The sequence below is a fragment of the Macrobrachium rosenbergii genome, chromosome 41 (assembly GCF_040412425.1).
Source record: "Macrobrachium rosenbergii isolate ZJJX-2024 chromosome 41, ASM4041242v1, whole genome shotgun sequence".
NCBI lineage: Eukaryota > Metazoa > Arthropoda > Malacostraca > Decapoda > Palaemonidae > Macrobrachium > Macrobrachium rosenbergii.
Window position 1 is genome coordinate 98,571,076 of NC_089781.1, and position 21,788 is coordinate 98,592,863.

The 21,788-nt window shown below is 35.8% G+C and overlaps 1 protein-coding gene across 28 annotated transcripts in view; it reads left to right on the forward strand.

Moving 5' to 3' along the window:
• The window catches only part of heph (polypyrimidine tract-binding protein 1 heph), a 387,035-nt gene that overhangs the window by 9,140 nt on the left and 356,107 nt on the right, over positions 1 to 21,788 (forward strand). The window lies entirely within an intron of this gene.

The window sequence follows — 21,788 nt, forward strand, 5'->3', positions numbered from 1 at the left end:
TGTGAATTGGATATTGCAAAGAAGTGGTTTTTTTTTTTTGTTTACACGTTTTTGGGCCCAACCCCTCCCAGCCAATAATATTTCGTTCAAGAGTGCTAGACGAACTTCGTTACGTAAATGGTAGGAGATAGCTTACATGTGAAGGAAGAGCTTTGGTCTATATAAGAATTACATATTCTTCTTGTTATTCGGGAGATAAACCCCAATTCATCTGGACGGGAGATAAACCCCTATTCATATGGAACAAGCCTACTGGGCCCATTTGCTTGAAATTCAAGCTTCCAAAGAATAGGGCATTCATTTGAAAGAAGATGCAGAAGATAATGGGAAATACAGAAGAAATCAGTCATTAGAAAAGAAATTAAAAGATAAATTAGTAAACTAATGAATAAATAGACCATTAATAAGTTGTTGAAGTACAAGGTGAATTTGTTTAGAGTAGTATTGCACTGCTTGTGTACAAAAATATGCTAGATGAATCAACAACTTGGGGGGGTTTTACACAGTCCATGCTTAGTTTGGAATTCCAAAGAATAAAACTAGAGCCATTACAAGTACAGTAACCTTTCCCTACCCTCCCACCCCATTTGTACCACTAATTCTAAAGGTAAGGACAGAATGCTATTAAAATCCTAATCATTTGCATGCTAAATTTAATTGATTTCACACCTAACGAGTAAGTAGTGTGTTAATAATTAACCATACGTTATTGGCCTGGGAATAATCGCACTAACTAACGTCTGTATCCCACGCATTCATTCATGGAGGTTTTACTGTGCTTGTGTGGCGACACAAAAATAGTCCAGTATTGAAAACACATTCTTCGTGTTTTATCTTGAATGGTTAAGGAAAAAGTAAAAATATGCAATTTTTAAAAGAGCAATTAGAATGGAAACTGTCGGTTGGCGTCTTTCCGTTTTAATGGCTCTTTTAAAAACTGTGTATTTTTACTTTTATTGCTTTGTAAACTTCGTCATTTTTTGCTCAGTACAGCTGAAGAGGACGTTCGTGAAAGTGGAAAGCTCCTGTTTTGTATTCACTTAAGTTTGGGTGTATGAAGTGGCTTTTTCTTAACCATACAAAAAAAATAGAGTTGATTTTTTTTTTTCAGTAGGAGCTATGAGTATTTAGATGCCTTGAAGTCATTTTTTTAAAACAATTTTAAATATAGAATCCTGGTCATATCCTAACCCCCCCCTTTTTTTTTTTTTTTTTTATAACAAAGCCACATTGCATCTGCATGTATTGGTAACAAAATTGTTAAGGCAAATGGTGCCATTGCCAGTGTGGGTAGGGAATTAAGTGAATGGAAAGTTACCCAGGATATTGATATAATTTTGCCAGGATGGGTGTCAGGGCAGGAGGAAATTTTTTTTTTTTTTTTTTTTGGCCCTTATCTTATTGCACTTTTGCTGTATATATTGCATAAAATTCAACATGATTGGCAGCTATGATATATATATAATATATATATATATATATATATATATCACAGTAATCCTGTATATAAATATATGTATGTATATATATATATATATTTACAGTATATATATTAAAAACCAGATTATTGCTTTAGCTTGTTATATTTGCTTTTGGGGATTTTATTTCGACCTTTTTTTTTATGTTAAAGCCAGGCTGTACAAATTTGACCTTTTTAAAAATTAAGTAATAACAGTAAGGAATGGTAAATAAAAGCAGTGCACTTTTGTTCTTGTAGTTTTTGCCCGTGAGATCAACTGATGGGTACAGAGAGTTACTGAATTCTGTAATCTGTACAATGAATTGTTTTGCCATTATTAATCTTCCTATTGTAAGGTCTTGGGAAGTTGATTATTTTTGACTAAGTAAGCTCATGCGTACGTACTTTAAGAAAGTTTGAAGGGCCCTAGTTTAGGTAAAGGATTAGTTACTCGGTTTTGATAGCTGGTACAGGTTTCATTACCAGGAAATTAGTCAGTTTTGTGCATGTATTGAGTAAGAAATATTTCTGTCAGGAGAAACATTAGCCATTTTCATTGCTAGTTGAAATTTCACTTGGCTAAATACACAAGTGTTTGTGTACAGAATAAAAAATATTTGGGAATGTATTCATTGTCTAAATGAAATGTGTTGAAGCTGCTGATATTCAAAGATATTTTTATTTTTCCAAGGTCACGTAAAGCACTTAACTTTTCTCGTCTCTACACAATCTGTATCTGCAACTATAGATTTCAACAGCAACTGTACACCTTCCACGCCAGTGTTAAATATTACACTATGCAAATTCCTTTTAGTCCTTGTAAAGAACACCAAACTTTTTATGTAATTATTTGATAAACAAGGTTATTACACCTAATCTTGAAGTCTTCATTTCTTGCAAAGTACAGTTACAGTAGATCAGGATATCAGTGTTTGTGTTTAGAGGAATTTTGTCAGGTAAGAGCCACCACTCTCTTAATTGCATCTTTGTTTGCGCCAGTTAGTTTTAGATATAACTGATGCAAATTGCCTATTTAGAAATGTACATATAATTTATTTGTAAGTATGTAAGGCTAGATATAACTTCATACGAGAACTTCTCATAGGTTTTGTGGACTCTCAATTGATAGCCTAGTCAAATATTAATGAAAGATAGCTTCCAACAACCTCTATTTTTTTATAACTTTCCTCACCATTTTTTTAAAACTGTATTATTGCTATGATCTATATATTAAAAGAGTTACGTTTTGTAGTCAGTGGTTATAGCCTATAAGAATTCATTTATTCATTGCTCCAGATTTTACAGTTGGTTTTAATATTTTGACTAGCTGCTGTTTATTGCAGTGGATAGGCTGATAGTCTAATAGTCTTTTAACAGTTTATTTTGCTGAATGCTGCTTACATAGTAGAAATGTAAATTTAAATAATTTTGTCAGATTTAATTAATTTTTTTATATTTTCCTTAAGATCTATTTATAAGTTCAGATATAGTGGATAGGATGTTACATTGTATGTACAGTACAGTGCATGTATGCCGATGATTCAAGAGAGGTTTTAGGATATGATGTAAATTGTGAATTTCTCTCTCTCTCTCTCTCTCTCTCTCTCTCTCTCTCTCTCTCTCTCTCTCTCTCTCTGATTCTCTCTCTCTCTCTCTCTCACAGCTTGTTGTTGCAACATCTAAAGTTGGTGTAAGGTCCTAATTTGATGAAGAGGATGGATTTGTGAATTGCATAACACACACTCTCTCTCTCTCTCTCTCTCTCTCTCTCTCTCTCTCTCTCTCTCTCTCTCTCTCTCTCTCTCTCTCTAACGCAGCTTGTTGTTGCAGCATCTAAAGTTGGTGTAAGGCCCTAATTTGATGAAGAGGATGGATTTGTGAATTGCATAACACTCTCTCTCTCTCTCTCTCTCTCTCTCTCTCTCTCTCTCTCTCTCTCTCTCTCTCTCTCTCTCTCTCTCTCTCTCATGCAGCTTATTGTTAAAGGAACTGTGTTAGGCCCTAATTTGATAAATAGGATGGATATATGAATTACATAACTCTCTCTCGCTGAATTAGTTTATTGTTAAGCAACTAATCTCAAGGCCCTAATTTGATAAAATGTGGATTTATTGTTAGATTTGTTAAATCAACTAATGCAAGGCCCTAATTTGATGAATAGGATGGATTTATAAATTACTGTACATAACTCTCTCTCTCTCTCTCTTTGATCTCTCTCTAGGGTGGATCTCTCTCTCTCTCTCTCTAACTCTCTCTCTAATTTTATTAATAGCATGGATATGTGAATAATATATGACTACTCACATATTCAGGGTAATTAGTGGGTACAATCAGCAATATGGATAGGTAAGACAATAACTTGCTTATATAGTTAGACCAAGAGTTTGTACCTCTAGAGAACTGGTTAGCTGTAGTCGATAAAAAATGATAGTGAAAGAAAATCTAGCTTATTGGTAAATTGGAAGTGTGGGCCTTTCTAGAGGGGTAGCAGTGAAGTTGGGAAAATGTTAAGATGCTCTGAATGAATTTAAAGTCCATTAACCAGCTTTCTCAACACACAAGATTTGTGGTGTCCTGTGTCTTTGAACACAAGACAGTCATTGCATTGAGTGTTACAGCAGACAGAATTCAAAAAGTTGAAAGATATTTTACTACCATTAAGCAGGCTTGCTCAACACAAAAAAATTGTGGATTCCTGCATTTTGTAACAGACAGTCATTGCATTGAATGATACAAATCAGAAAGTAGAGAGACGTATTTACCAAATGAATTAAAATTCCATTAAACAGGTTTCTCAACAAAAAAAAAAAAAAATGTGGTAGCCTGCATTTTCTAACACAAGACAGTCATTGCATTGAATGATACAAGTCAGAATTCAGGAAATTGTAAGACTTACTTTACTACCAAATGTGAATGCACTGCTCATTATATTTCTCTAGGGGAATGGTTTGTTGAACACTGTTTAGGTTTGAAGGCATTTGGCGCTGAGTCGAATTCATAAGGCATGCTGTGTTGGTGGAAGGGGGGAGATTGGTCAGGGTGCTTTGATTTTCTCAATTTTCTTTTTTAAGGACTTCATGGTAATCAGACATAGATTTTACCGGTACACTTGTATCTGCTATTAAATGCAATTATGATAAATCACAGCTGTTCCCTTGAGTGTATGTTGTTTTGATTGCACACATTTTCTTTAGATTTCATTCAAGGCCAGGACTTACAAAATGGGACTGTAGATGTCAGTCATAATTTTGTTCTCATTAGACCAAAGAAGTTAGTCTGCTTTGGCCTTTATGCTTTTAAGAATGAAGGCAAGAAGTATGTATTGGTAAAGGTTGAAATAGGGAGTTTTATTAAAACTGTATTTTCTTCGTTATACAATTTGCCTCTGAAGAAGATTTTGCCATGGAGTTTAATCCAGAAAGTGAAGATAAATATTTGTACATGATAGGTAGAATGCTTTCTTGACAACGGTTCCTTTTAATTTGAAAGAACTTAGCTTCCTGTTATCATTGACTTGAAAGAAATTCAGTCCCATTGCTTGATAATTGCTTGGAAAATGTTAGGATGGAACCAGTTGCAGGTGTGTACAGGTTGTGAACACGCTATTAAAGATTTTATTTTGGGTTGTTTAATATTGCATTTGTCAGCTACAGTTTGAACACCTACAGTAGGTAAACTGAGAAATATTCACTAATTACTGTATTTTCATATAATATGAATAAAGATTTTAAAATTTCAGGCAGTTTTAAGTGTTTTTAGTTTTCAGAGGGTTTTAAGTATTCCAGATTTTAGCTATTTGCCGGGGGGTGTGGGACGCATCCCCACGAATCTGAGGGGTTCATTGTACTTACAAACGAAACAAATGAGTTACATTCCAGAGAGACATTTGTATATTGAATTGTTTGTCAGTTGGTTACTGTAATCTTATGCCTATTTTAAGTAGTGTGGTAAAAATCAGTACAGTATTGCACATTTTTCATCCTAAAACTCGATACATATAATACATGACGTACATACAGAATAGTGTGCAAAAACAAAATTTGAACTAACAGGTGTCAAAGGGTAGGACTCTGAACACAATTTTAATTTGCGATCCCATATGTTTGTATCTCTGAATGTTTGTAAGTAGGGTGGTGCCTCTACTTAGGTTGAAGTGGATTTAGCACTGTACAGTCAACCCCAGTTATTCCAGGGGGGTTGGATGCATAGTACCACAACCCCCCTTGAATAGCTAAAATCGCAAATGCTTGACACCACTCTAAAAAAAAAAAAAAAAAACTAAAAGTGCTTATACCTGAGTATTTTAAGTTTTGTCACAAAAAGTGCATTTACGCACAAAAATTATATGAAAATACAGTAATTAGTCAATACAATATTTCTCTATGAAAATACTGCAAATAGGCGAATTTTCCTCAATGTGTATACACGTTCCACAGAAAAATCTGCGGATAGTTGAAGCCGTGAATCCAGAACCGTAAATAGGCAGGGGTCCACTGTATATGTATGCTCTGGATGACAAGCATTGCCAAACAGAATTGGTAGAAGCTGACAGTAATAAATACACCAGATTTGCAATGGCAGTGATACCAGTGTTTGACAGATATTTGAAGCGTTGGTGGGCATGGTAACTAGATGTAAAAATTGACTGAAGATAGTATAGAACACAATTGTGACTGAGTCATGGGGTGTTGAGCTTTGCTTGGTGTGAAAATTTTTTGACAAGTTTGAGTTGGGGGGATGTGGGTGATTGGGAAGGACTTCTTTCAATTTAATACTTTACTTTGTACCTGTCCAATGAAAAATTAGGGCAATATTTGTACCTGTCCAGTGAAAAATTATGGCAATGTTTGTACCTGTCCAGTTAATAATTATGCCAATAGTTATACATGTCCAGTGAAAAATTGGGGCAGTATTTTTATCTGTCCAGTTAAAAATTAGGGCAGTACATATTTGTACCTGACCCGTGTAAAATTAGGGCAATATTTGTACCTACCCAGTGAAAAATTAGGTCAGTATTTGTACTTGTCCAGTTCAAAATTAGGTCAACATCTGTACCTGTCCAGTGCAAAATTAGGTCAATATTTGTACTTATCCAGTGCAAAATTATATCAATATCTACCTGTCCAGTGCAAAATTAGGACAATATTTGTACCTGTCCAGTGCAAAATTAGGTCAATATCTCTACCTGTCCAGTGCAAAATTAGGTCAATATCTGTACCTGTTCAGTGCAAAATTGGGTCAATATCTGTACCTGTTCAGTGCAAAATTGGGTCAATATTTGTACTTGTCCATTGCAAAATTAGGTCAATATTTGTACTTAACCAGTGTAAAAATTAGCTCAATATTTGTACCTCTCCAGAGAAAAAATATTGCAATATTTGTACCTGTCCAGTGAAAAATTTGCCAATATTTAGTTTGGCAGTTGCATCGTACTTTGGGTATATCAGTATTTTACATTGCTCTGCCTTCTTACATTTAAGATTCTGTTAACGTAAGATGTATACAGCAGTTCCATACCTGTAAACTGTTAAACAATATAAGGACATGTGATTGTAGTAGGATTGTAATGCCTTTGGACACTTATTCTTAAAGTAGATGATAGCTAGTTGCTAAGAGAGATTTAGATACAGTAATTTAAAGTTTGGAATGTTGGGTGACTTCAAAAGTCGTTAGGTTGATTTTATATGTATGAGAGTGCCATTTATTCCTGTTAGCGATTAACTGTCTGGATATGGAAATTACAAAATATTAGAGAGAAATTGAATTACTTTCTTAGACAACAAACTTTAGCTAGCAGTTTCGTTTCTTTGTAATGGTTGAGTGACTTTCTTAGGCACCAAACTGTAGCCGATGGCCTTGTTTCTTTCAAGTGGTTCACCTTAAAATCTTGTGATTGTTATATGATGATGGTGATGAGTAATTAGGGGGTGTATGAAGTTACAAAAGTTGATTGAAGTATCCAAATTGTTCGGAGGTTATTGACTGAAATGAGTAATGTATTTGCTAGTCTTTCGTACTCTTCTTGAACTCGACATTCATGGTATTAGATTTAATCAAAAGAAGGAACTGCTAGGCAGAAATTCTTAGATAGAATAGCTGTAATATGGTTAAATGTCAGTTCTATCATTTGTTAGCATTCTTGAATGAGAAGTGATAGCTAGTGTGTTTGGGTATTCCTAAGCTTTGGTTAGACACTGAACATAGCCAAGGAGGGTTAGTTTATAAAATGAGGCCGAGTCGGGTGGAATTGACACCCGACTTAAAGTAAACAGTGTGTCTGATGTTTTGACTATCACATGGACTCTGTCCAAGTTTAAATAATTGTGTTGTTGTTGTAGCATTTTTAGGTAGTTAGGCAATATAACATTCTTTGTATGTTATATTGATTTTAAAGTGATGGGAAAAGAATATAAACCAGCAAATATTACAAACGTTGACATTTCAGACAGAATTTGCCAGTTTTGATAGGATTATAGCTGATTGCAATTCTCAGAGGTAATGCAAAAGCTTATAGAGTGATGTAAAATACGATAAATCTTAATCCTTCTCTATAGAGTTGATGTAAATGGCTTTTTATCAGGCATTTTTATAAATCTTAATCCTTTCTTTAGATTAGTTCATTTAAGTTCTAATGAAACAAAGTGGAGTGATGTATTTGGCTTTTTTTATCAAGGCATTTTTTTTATATATATGAAACTTTTAGGAATTTTTAGGTTAACATTCACAAATTATTGTATATTCATATTTTTGTGACTTCATGCACTTTTTGTGATAAAACCATTAAAATATTCAGGTATAAGCATTTTTAGAGGGTATTTTGGGGTTTGGAACTATCAAAATAGGCAGTTGTAAGTGGTTTTGGAGGGGTTTTAAGTATTCGCGGATTTGAGCTGTTTGGGGGGTTAGTGGTACACATCCCCTGCGAATACTGGGGGTTAACTATATATATATATATTTGCATTAAGTAGGAGTTTAAGAAAGCCATTGGTTTTTTTCCAGGTTAGGAATTTAAGTAAAGGCTTGGCAAGTTAACTTTTGCAAGTAACAAAAGACTTGCAGTTTATTAATGTTGGAATGTTTATGAAAAATCTGTGACTCCAATGCCTTAATTCTTGATATCACCGACAAAGAACATTTAGAAAAATACTCTCTAGTCTAGAAATGGTAAAATACATGTGAGGAATTTGGATTGAAGCCCATTATCCAGTCTGAGAATATTATATCTGATGTAATTAGCTCACACCCATCGCAAAGCTTGGTATTTCATAGGTAAACTATTTCATTATTTCTCTTATATTCAGATGTTTGCCTCAACTGCTCAGCAGCACAATCCACATAAATTTTTACCCTCTTTAGCAACTGGATATTAATAAGTGTGGCAGTAATTTGTCTTATTTAGGCTATTGTAGCTCATTTTCATTCTGCCGTCATGATTTGGCCATTGGCAATCCAGTGTGCCAAAGGGAAAACAGAAATGTAACTTTCGTACAAAATCTGCCTCCTTTTCATCTCTTCACACAAGCTCCTTTACACTAAAGATTTCAGAAAACCCTTAATTGCAATAGCAAAGGGTCTGGATCACAGACACTGCCCCTGCTTGCAAACAAGTTACATTCCAGACCGCCATTTGTATGTTAAATTGCTTGCTAGTTGGTTACTGTACTCCTCAAGTCTTTTTTAGCCTAAGTACAGCATGAAATGAATTCAACTCAAGTCTAAGTACAGTATGAAATAAATTCAATAAGTACAGTATGTTTTTTCATCCTAAAACACAATGCAGTACTGTATGCACAGAATAGGCGTGCAAAACAAAATTTTAAATTTCGGTTGGCAAAGGGTAGCACTCTGAATAGAATTTTAATTTGCGATTCCTTTTGTGTACTATACGTCACTTGCTAGTAATGGAACTGTCTGCTATACTCTAGTGAATACCTCAGGATAACCCAGATACGAGCATAAACTAAGTGGTAGGGAGTGAAAGGGAATGATTAGCACCTCGGGAAGGGAAAGTGGAAAGTAACGAGGGTGGCAGAAGAATAGAAAGCTGTTGAAGTGGGTGAGCTATACACAGCATCCAGACGTGACATGCTAACACCGGTTACTATATATTCTTGGAATGAGAGATTATCAGTGCACAAAATACACTACAAGAGCAATTGGAGAAGAGAGGAGAAAATTGAGAACCAGTTGTCATAGATGGGTAGTTCTTGAAAAGGTGGAGCACTTCTTTAATCTTGGGGGGACACAGGACTACGATGCAGGAAATTGAGAGAGTAGTAAGGAGATGAGTTGCAATATGGAGGAAATAGAGAGACACTAGGCTAGTTAGTAAATGGAAGGATCCCTTTAGCAGGGAGAGCAAAAACACAATGGGTACTCAAGGTATGCAATTAATAGTTTGGCAGGATCATGAGCTATGACAATGAAAATGGAGGAGAATTAGGATAGTTATGGCAATGGAATATTAAATTTCATAGCCAGAATAAGTTGGTAAAGGACTGTTATGAAGAGAGGGAATTGGTAGAGATTGCTGAAAAAAAAAGTGCTAAAAAATTGAGATGGTTTGAGCATGTGATCAGAAGGGATCATCAGAAAAAAGATATGGAAGTAGCAGGGCAAAGACCTGTCATTGACAATGAGGATTGTGGAGAGATAACAGGGAGGGAGACCCAACCTTGTTGCGAATTAAGGTAGAAAGATCACATTACATAGAGGAATTGAGAGAACTCGTTTCACATTTAACCCCTTAAATGGAAGAGCTGACATTATGATGTCTGTGATGATAGAAATGAAAGGAGAATGAATTTACATAAGGGTCACCAGATGTTTACAGCCTGGATAGTACAGTATAGTTTTTAAATATAAAGCGGCGGATAAAATAGTGGCAAGGAACTTTGAATCTCTCTATCAAATTTTTAAGGTATTGAAATCCATTTACAAGTACAGTATCCGACAATGCAGGTTATGTAGCATATATTAATCGTGGCTTAGCAAGTGAGTCATGATCAAATATAAGTTCATTCAACTGTTGCTGAACAAGTGCACATGTTTATAAATGCTGGCCAAGTTTTTCTATATCTTGCTAGGTGAGCCAAGATATTTTTTTGTTTGCTTGCCTTGTCCTCATGGAAGGTAGACCCCTTTGTTTTCTTGTTTATATCTTTAAATGTGAGACTTTTTTCACACAAACTCAACATACGAACAAAAATAATTCAGACTTAAACAATTCCATGATTCATTTTATATTGGGGGTTTTGCTGGTCTTCGTATGTTTGGAGATAGAGTTTGAATTTACAGATTTGCCCCTATATGAGGGTAGTGCCAACAGTGCACCTCTCGCGATGCACTGTAGGCATTACTCGAAGGTTCCTTGCAGCATCCTTTCGGCCCCCAGCTGCAACCCCTTTCATTTGTTTTACTATACCTTTGTTCGTGTTCTCTTTCGTTTTACTTTCCACCCTCTTCCAACAATTGTTTTGGCCTAAATTTCATTTTCTAGTGTACAGATTTGCATTAGCTGATGCACTTGAGAGAGAGAGAGAAAGTGCACTGTCTTCGAGAAAAATATTGCAGGATTTAGTTTTAGTGCTATTTGGGTAAACTAAACAGTAGCACAGGAGATCACCAGTTATCGGTGATCAGTTTTACAGCGCTTGTCCAGCAATAACAATAACTGGAGGTTTTCTGTGCCGATACCCACCTAGCTGAGGCGCTGATCCCCACTTGTCGCCACCAACGTTCGTCGATTTCCGGTTATCGTCACGCTGTCGGGAACAGGACCCCTGCCGATAACCTTGGAGTGCCTGTGTGTGCAAACTGTAGAATAAGTAACCCACACACACACACACGAATAGCTAAAATCCACTAATACTTAAAACCCCTCTAAAAACACCTAGAACTGTCCATTTTGATAGTTTAAACACAAGAAAAACCCTGTAAAAATGCTTATACATGAGTATTTTAATAGTTTTATCACAAAAAGTGCATTTACTCATGAAAATTATATGAAAATACAGTAATTAGTGAATATTTCTCAGTGAAAAATACTGCGAATGGGCGAATTTTCCACGAATAATGGCTAGATATGTTCCACAGAGAAACCCGCGAATCATGAGAACGCGAATACAGGGTGTTTACTGCAGTTATAATGCAGCACATAGCTGTTACATTTTGCAATACTCTTGATCTCTATTTCATGCATTGTTGGTAGAAGCGACTTTCAGCAAACTTCTTGTAGAGAGATTAATATTGATGAAACTAATGTGCTTACATTATATGAAATGCAATTTGTATGATTGAATAGTACTGCTGCTAAATAGTGCTGCAACTGTAGTAGGGAAAACAGATTGCTACAAGCACTAGGGCTCCAATAGGGAAAGTGGCTTTTCAAGTAAAAAGAAATACAGAAGTATAAAATAAACTGCAAACTTTATAGAAGAAACAGAATAAATTACGGAAGGCTCAAGTATGAGTCTGCACCAGAAAAAAGAAAATGCATTTTGCATTCAGATTGAACATTGGAAGTGGCAAAGATTCAACTGTATAATAAAGATTATTCTGCAATTTGGTTATAGCTGGAGCAAAATCTCGAGAAAACTGTGCTAATGAACTTAGGAAAGAAAAGTCAAGACTTACAATTGACTTTGATTTCTGACAATACATTCGTGGATAGAATACAGTTGACCCCCGGTATTCAAGGGGGATGCGTATCATTATTAACCCCCCCCCCTGCAAATAGCCCAAATCCGCGAATACTTGAAACCCTTCTAAAATCGCCTCTAACTGCCGGAAATGCGAATATGCGGGGTCCACTGTAGTCTGTATTGTCTGTTGAAGTATGAATGCAAAAGGTGATCAGAAATAAAAAGTATTTTATCATTGGAGAATTGCAAGTTATATCAAATGATAGTACCCAAGATTAATACGGAATTTACACTTTCTGGAGTAAGGTAGTAGAGGCTTGACTTACTGGGGGGGATCCGTTCAGCGCCTCGCTGTAAGTTGATTTCCACCGTAAGTCATGTTTTGCCTTTAACAGCGCTTACGGTGCTGTAAATTGATGTTGCATCAAGTTACAATGCCATAGGCGCTGTTAACTGGATGCCTCTTCCTCCTGAGCGCCATCAACGCCGCTCTAACTTAATGCAACCGCAAGTTAGTGCTGTAAAACGCCGTTAACAGCACTGAAAAAGCGACGTAAGATCGAATCCACCATAAGTCAATGACACACTGTATTTGAAATAACTGAAGCTTTTAGTAAGCTGTTCGTGTGTCAGTTGCTGAAGACCTAATCAGGGAACCATGCAAAATTGAGGAATGTGTCTCCTGAAATTCTTGATTTCCAGTGTACCAAGTCCTTGCACAATTGAAAAAAAGGCTAGTTATATTTCTCAGAAGGGAATTAACTGTTGAGAATTGCAATAAGAATTTTTTTTGCATTTTATATAATTAACCAGTATAGGATGGTGATCATTTTTAAGCAAATGGCGCTTGTACATAGAATCTTAGCTGCGATTTTGAGTAATGTTTTATGTTTAGATAGAATTTGTCAGATGTATGCACAATCACATATGTAGATATCAGTGCTCAGAGCTTTGGCATAATTCCGTAATTGAAATAAAAATGGGTGAACGTATCTTACAGTTTCTAGCAAAATTTACAAATAGAGATGCATGTTTTTCACTCGTTTACAATTTTTTAGCGCTAGTACAATAATTGTAGACGTTTATGAATTGCAAAAAACAAACATTTATATATTTCTGGCTCCCTGGCCAACACTTGCACATTTTAAAATATCCTGCTCACCAAAAAAGGCCTGTCAGAACGTTTGTGCTCATCAGTAGTTTTGATAATTTAAGCTAACAGTTTGAAGTTCTTTTACGCTGTAGTTTGCCAGTATTATTTCTCACCATATAACAAAGTAGTTCCTACTCACAGGAAGTGTGTTGTTTCAAGTACTGTATCTAGACTTAAACACTGATAAACAATGAAAATTGTCGCACTCTTTTACTACCAGCATCTCGGCACAAATGCATTGACATTGTTTTTTGTCTTGGAAAGCTCATTGTTGAGGTGTTTTTGTCCTGGTAACCTCATTGTTAAGGACTAACTTGCATTTATACAGTTCCTTGCCTCTGTTATTGTCATTCTGTATCAGGGATTTAACCGAATGTGAAAAGCATTTTCTTACATTTTGGCTTCACATGGAAAAATTATGCAATACTGTACTGTTAATGTCTTCCTGTCTGAGATCAGATTGAAAAACTGTGCAATACAATGTTTGTCTAGTCTTTCCTACTGCCATTGTGTTTGGGAGATTGTCTTTCAAAGCCCTATCAGGAACTAATGCTTTGATAGGTTATATTGTGAGGTGCAGTGTGCTAACCAATAATACAGCAGTATTCTAGTGTTTTAAGGAAGGCTGCCAAGGTTTCTGGAATAATTGGCAGAAATTGTGATCGTGGGCCTTTGTTTCCCATCAGTAAAACCTCAATAAGCACATCCTTTTAGAGTAGCATTGTCAGTGAAAAGATCTGGGTGAGGGAGATGCAGTGTTACAGACCTGCGAACAGATGTGCAGGCAGTCCCTGAGTTTCCACGGGCTCAGGTTACGACGTTCCAATGTTATGACGCTCTTCAGATATATTCATAAAAATTATTTCCCGGGTTACAACACGTTCTGGGTTTACAACGCTGATCCAATGGAAGAAAAATGGCAGAAAGGTCAAAATTTGGAGGTTTTTTTTTTTTTTATGAAAAACTCAATAAATGCAATTTACATCGTTTTGAAGACACCTAAAGGATTCAAAAGTAAGGTTTTCTCACAATTTTTGACAATATTTTGGGTTACAAAATTTTCGGCTTAGGACACGGCATCGGAACGGAACCCGTCATAAATCAGGGACTGCCTGTATTTAGTCAGGGCCCAGCTTCAAATCCCATGCTGATTTTAGGAAAGGGACTTAGCAATAAAGTTTCAATCTGATGAGATTGATACTCAGTCTTTTCTTCATAAGCAAAAGTAGGCTAAACCACGTGCATGCATGGGTGGATTTTTCCGTATGGTTGGGTTGTGCTAAAAATCACATCGTAAAAACATACCACACCCATCGAAAACTTTGCTCCAGCCTAGCCTATTTTAAACATACCCTGAGTTCTTGACATGACTGCTGTTGAACAAAATCATTTAACACAAAAAGCAGCATTGAGTAACCTGTAGTTTATAGTATACTGAAAGAATTTATGCCCAGTCTAGGCTAGAATATCCTATTTGTTTGTAAATATATTTGGAAGAGTCTTGGATGGGATGTTTTGACTTTGGGTGTTTTTTTTTGTTTTTTTTTTTTTCCCCTCTTAGGAAAGAAGCATTTCCAAAGTGAATCTAATAATTATGTAGATTATGTCCAGGCTTTCATGTTGCAGGTATAATGAGTTGGAATACTATATGCTTGTTCATATTGTGTATGCCTGAGAATTTATTTAAGGGTAGATTTTATTATGAGTTAGAACACCTAAAATCACCCTTGGTCTTTGAGTGCCTGTAATCCCAGCAGTGCCAGGTTTGTTATGTCTACATTAAATAATTGTTCTGGCAATCATTTTCTAGTAATTTCAAGTTCTTTTGTAAAAGGTTCAACGGCTTATTTAACTCCACATGCTGCTCTCACTGCTAGCTTGTACATCGCAAGAATTAATGGCCTGGGAAGTGTTTGAACTAACCATGGTATACTGTAATTGATTGTGTACAGCTAATACAGAATCATCACTAATTATCAAAAGACCTTTTGTCCTAGGCTGTGTCAATTGTGGGCTAACTGATATCTGCTTTTGCATTTGATCTCCCCTTGTCAATAGATCCAGCACTTTCTTGTGGTGCTAGTGGAATTCACTGATACTGTTTCACTACAGTACTGATTTCTTCTCTTAGACTTCAAAATGGTGAAGATCATTGATTGTGAGTCTAAAGTCATACAGTACTGTAACCATTACAGCCTTGCTGCCTTTATATTGAGGAATACCTTGAATTTTGTCTCCAGAATTATGATTTCTTTTACACGTGACAGAAGCTAGATACATCAGGGCCATTTAGTATATGTGATGGAAAAAAAAAAGTATGTATAGTTGTGACTTCTCACATCTGTGCATTTGCTTGCTAGAAGGTTGAGAACATGGTATGGTTGATACTGGGGATTTCCTCCATTGCCCAGAATTTGCAGAGTAGTGTGCTGTATGTTGCAAGCACTGGAAAATAGAAATGCAAAATTTCACCACTTTGAAAATTACAAGTATGGAGATTTTACGGTTGGTGTCAGAATGTAACTACATTTTGACATCTAGTTAATTCGGTAACAATGCTAAGAATTGCTCACTCAGATTCTCTCTAGTTTCAAGTTAGAATTGCTCACTCAGGTTCTCTCAGTTTTAAGTCTGGAAACTACTTGGTTCCTCTTGATTTAATTCAAACAAAAGCACACAAAATTTATGGTCAGTTACATGCACCTCTTTAGCAGATGCTAGGTCCTTCCTAACTTTAAACTAGGCGCAGTGATTATTTTAAGCTTAGGCATTCACTCTCAGAAATCTTGGATAATATGGGAGCCATAGAAGCTGGTTGGTAATTGGCACTTTATGGTCTGTGCATTTATAACTAATGCATTTTTTATTTCTTTTGCTTTTGCACTAAACATGTATTCTTTTTTTTTTATAATTTAAGACTGAAATGGTTGGAATGTGGATCAGTATTTTACTTATTCTGTTGGGTATATCTTGTATATATTATTAAATGGCTCAGTGTCAGTAATTCTGGGTTTTAAATTGCCATCAGCAAAAAGGTTTAGGAGGTTGTGTGTAACATTGTCCAAACTGTTGTCATTAGATTTGCTAGATACAAGAAAGTGCAGGTCCCATCCATTGCATTAAATGCATTTTGCTTTACGTTGGGGTTGAAATATTCACTTGCGACTTCAGATCTGAAGCCAAGTTAGTTAAATTTAAAATCATTAATGAATTATGAAGTCATTAAACATTTCAAAGGTTTGTGTGTGGAGCTGACTAATGTTTCCAAATCAGGTTTGAGATTTCCCGTGCAGATCCAGATAGAATGATGACTGTTCAGTACTTAGCACCCATTAGCTTACAGTCTTGATAGTGACAATTGGTCCCCAACTTGTATGTTATAATTTGGAAAGGTCCTTTTCAACATAACCCCTGAAGTCTTCTTGTACGCTATAGAGAACTTCCTTGGGAGCTTCAGAGGTGGGAGTCTTGTTAAAATATATGATTTGCAAACCACCTAGGGCAAGACAGCATGAAAGACTGAGGATATAATGCACAGGAATAGAATCTGTGAAGGGCATTATTGCATAATTCCTCCTAATTTGTTCATGGACTCCCTACTGTTCCTAGTTTATAATAAAGAAAATTAATATTTATTTTTCACAAGGAAACATATATGGTTCAGTTAATGAATAGCATTAGGTGTTTGATATAATGACATACTATACTCTTGCCACGATTTAATAGAGAGGCTTTTAAAGATCTGCCCTGTTGCCAGTTTTGAAAAACAGGCTACTGACACGTGTGTGACAGACCTTTAAATGTCTTGAGACAAACCCTGAGGCTATACTTATAAGATTTTTGGGGCTTTTGATTTCCAGGTACTTTAATCTCCTTCCTACTCCGCCCTGCTCTCTCTCTCTCTTTTCTAAATCTTACTTTTTTTTTTTTTACATATGATCACCTTATCTATTTTGTCAGTACTTGTATATAGATGTACATTTATCATTATTACACAATTAGATACCTAAAAAGTATTTAATTAATGCTATAGAAATAGGTGATATATTTCTTGTGAAGAAATACTAATTAAAATAAAGCCTATATATTATCTATGGATCATCTTAAGGTTTAAAGACTACTTTTTCAATCAAACTTTTTTCCACACCACCACTGAGGTAAAAGTCAAGGTGCGTTTGTTTTTCGAGAGAGGTTTCCCCTGTAGGCCTAATCCTCTCTTTTTTTATATATAATTTATTCAGAAAACTAGTCATCAGAGCTATCAGCTATGTTGATGACAAAACTGTCAACCAACTTGTCTACAGCCACAATCGCTGCATTCTTCCAGTTTTCCCGCCGTGACATTGTTGATGCTTCCTGCACTAAAATTTTAAGGTCTGCCAGTTTGGGCGTATTCTTTTGCCATATAAGACTTCACTTGAGCCCAGTGTAATTTTGATTGACCCAAGTTTCGGCCGAGATACACGAATTTCTGCCCTGACTCCTTGCGACGCTTCATCTCTCTCAAAAATCTTGACCGAGCTACAGTTACATCTTGCCTTTCCAAGAGAAATTTGCCCATCAACCTTCTTAAAAAGAGAGAGAGACAGAGATAAATTAATGTTTATTTTCTCTTGCCAAACTTACTGTTATGCTTTATTTCATATTTCCTTGCTTACCAATTTATTCTTTACCTACGATGTTAAGAAATCAAGGTATATGTAGAAACGAGAAATGCCTCCAGACATAATAATACCGTGATGACCGTGACCACGAAAGTGCTCCTTAGAGAAAATCTAAGCTGCTTTACCCGTGGATTTAAACGCACGTGGATCCGTGTGTGAGGTACTGGCAACACCACCAAAATGAGATGCCATATGGATAGAAACTCTGATTCCGTTTCTTGCAATTGCTTAAAAAACATTATCAATCGTGAACCTAAGTAATAGACTTGGAATTCTGCGTAATTTAAAAAGGTTTTATTTGATATCTGCAATGGGAGAAATGATTTTATCTCGCTGTTGTTGTTATACATTTGCATATATGCCTTACCTATAAGACCCAGACAACCACGCCAGAGAGATCTATACATTTTGGAAAGGGTATAGGCAGTTACATGATGCTACTTACTTATTTAATGTGAAAACTTGAAGCAGTCAGGAGGGTAGATATAGCGTACCCACGTTCCTTGTAAATAAAAATGCCCCATCAGTAGAGCAGCATTTGATACTCTTTAAGAACAGAAATATTGTTACTGACAAGGAAAAATGGAGATTTTGAAAAAGCATGCCCATAGTATGTTGATATTCATTGCCAGAATAATGTGGGAAAATTTGTATCACAAATGAAGAATGAGTGGAGAGATGTCACGTCAAGAGGCTGGAAAAAGACTTGAGACTTCAAGGATGTTCCGACTTAAATACAAACCTACGCTTGCATATATTGGGTACTCGCTCTTCGTGTGAGTGCTCTGTATATGAAATTGTAGGCTCATATGTTAGGAAAAATACGAATTACTTTAGAATTTGGTATTTTGAGTTGGTATGGACACGCAGACACCACCCTACTTACGAACATTCAGATACGGGCAAAGAGATTGCAAATTAAAATTGTGTTTAGAGAGCTCCCCTTTGCCACCTGTAAGTTCAGATCTGCCTAATCTGTTGAGCTACAAGTATGTACAGTGTATTGATGCTTTAGGATAAAAACATACAGTTCTGTCTTCACTTTACTGTATATCGTACTGTACAGTGGACCTTGCCTATTCGCGGTTCTGGATTTGTGGCTTTCTCTGTGGAACGTATATAAATTAGTACACACTCGCAGAAAATTCGCCTATTCGTGGTATTTTTGTCAGAGAAATATTCACTAATTACTGTACAGGTATTTTCATATTTTCGTGACTAAATGCATTTTTTGTGATAAAACTATTAAAATACTTGTATAATCATTTTTAGAGGTTTTTTGGTGTTTGAACTGTCAAAATATAGTAAACCCCCTGTATTCAAGGGGAATGCGTAACACACACACACACGCTTATAGCTAAAACGCACGAATACTTTGAACCCTTCTAAAAACACTTGGAACTGACTATTTTGATAGTTCAAACACACAGAAAAAAACTAAAAATGCTTATGCAGGTATTATCCTACTTATGATGGGGTGAGGTCCCCCCCCCCCCAAAAAAAAAACCATTGGTTGTTGGGAAAAACTTATCTTGAATATAGCCTAGCCTACACTAGGGTATTTGGTACCATGTATGCATATACAGTATGGTAGCTTAGCCTACACTGTAAAGTATACTCTATACATACATGGTGTAGTAATTATTAATATCTGCAAATTCTGGAGTTTCATGCAGAGTGACTTATGATAATTCAGTACAGAGAGAAATTTAATAACAAACAAGAACTAGCTTAGCCGACACTATGGTATACCGTATACATATACGGTAGCCTAGCCTACAATTTACTGTAATGTATATTCACATAATGTATTATACCAACATCAACATAACAAATACGCATCTTTCCCATGGATCTTTTAAAATGATAGGCCTTAATTCACCGTATCCAATAATATACAGTATTATGAATTGCGATCATAGTGATCGTTTTGGTTTGGAAATCATTTACGCATTGTTTATTTCGCCGCATTTAACTCGGTTCAGAGCACTTTTCTTGCTTCTAGTTAGCCTGAAGGAAACTAGGTAGTTTATTTATATGGGGCAAGGTTATTTTTCATCATACAAAGTATTTTTAAGTCGAAATACAACTTGAATACGTCTCATTGTGAAATTAATTTAGCTATTTTTTTTAATTAATAGATGACGTTGGTCATTTGGGGGCGTTTTTGTGTAAAAAAAAAAAATCAAGATTCCATTCACTATTTTCACTTAATTCCATCACAATACGAGCTTCACGTATCTATCGTTTATCAGCTTAAAAATATTAGTAATGTGTTCTTTCATGCCCAGTAGTTTTGATTAAAATACTGTCTCTCCAATTTTAATTACGGTTGAGTTTCACCCATGTTGCTGAAGCATGATAATTTATAGTCATTAGCAGCTTGAACATTGTTTTCTCAGCTTCAGCCACAACTTGCAGCTTAAATTTAGCAGTTTATTTCCTTGCCGATCTTTTATCCATACTGAATAAGGGTATAATGTAAAAATATATCGGTCCTATTCTACTTAACGTCATTTGTACTGTAACCTACAGTAATTTTGTGTTACCGTACGATGGTTGAAATACAAGCAAAACGACTGTTGTTATCCGATTTGGATAAGCAAAACAACCGTTTCCTGATCGGTTGTTTATGACTGTACGCATTTACGCAAGAGGATAACGTTACCAACAATACTTTTATCATTCTCTTTTACTTTTTTAACTAGAAGGTGGGATAAAGAGATGGAGGAAAAGAAGTTGGTCTATTGTAATTTGGTCTCTCTTGGTGCCTGATTGTACGCTGCTGCCTGCGCCTGTGCAGAATTTAAAAATATTTTATAATATTGTTGTATCAGTATTAATTGCTTACCCCATTGCAAAATCAAATTATCGTAACTCAAGCACTACCAGAGTATTTTAATAGTTTTATCACAAAAAGTGTATTTTATCATGAAAGTATAGTAATTAGTGAATAATTCTCAGTGAAAAATACAGTGAATGGGAGAATTTTCAGCGAATAATGCGTATACTGTATATGCTCCACAGAGAAATCCGCGAATACGGAGGGTTTACTGTAGGTGGCTATGAGCATTTTTAGAGGGGTGTCAAATATAAGTGGATTTTAGCTATTTGGGTGGTGTGTTGTGGTATGCATCCCCTGCAAGTGCTGGGGGTCGACTGTACTTGAGTAGACACGAAGAGTATAATAACCAACTCACGAACAATTCAACATAACGAACTTCAGTCCAGAGTGTAACTCGTCCATAAGTAGGGTGGTGTCTGTCTAGGAAATATAAGGGTGAGGACTTGCAGGAAGGCATATGAAATCACAAGGAGGGAATAGATAGAGTTCTAGGCTGGATGGGTGTGTAGGGAGAGAGACCTTAGGACATAGGAGAAAGGAGGTGAGAACTTTCGCGTCCAACCTCTTCAGGGGAAAAACCTGCCCGAAAAATTATGACGACGACAAAGAATGAAGAAGACATTGAAAGGGATCGTTGCATGCCTCATTCCATAAATGGAATCCTTGACGTAAAGTATGGTTGTGGTGAAGGAAGTGAAATTTATTAAGAGTGTCGTAATTATTGTTACCTAACCTTGTGATGGGGATTTCTAGGTAAAGTAGGCAAGAAATTGAAATGCCCATTGTCTAATTGTGTTCATTTTCAGAATCTTAAAACTGTACAATAATAATATCTTGTTTATTTTAAGGTATACCAAGATACTATTTGGAAAACATGACTGATCAGTACTTCTCTGTAGATCATAAGTATTTCAAGTTTTTGTCTTGATTGATGCTGGCATTGAGCATTTTAGATATAAGTTTTAGGAGTACAGCATTTATCAGATTTCAGTGACCATTAATTGTCTAATGAAGTGTGTGTGTG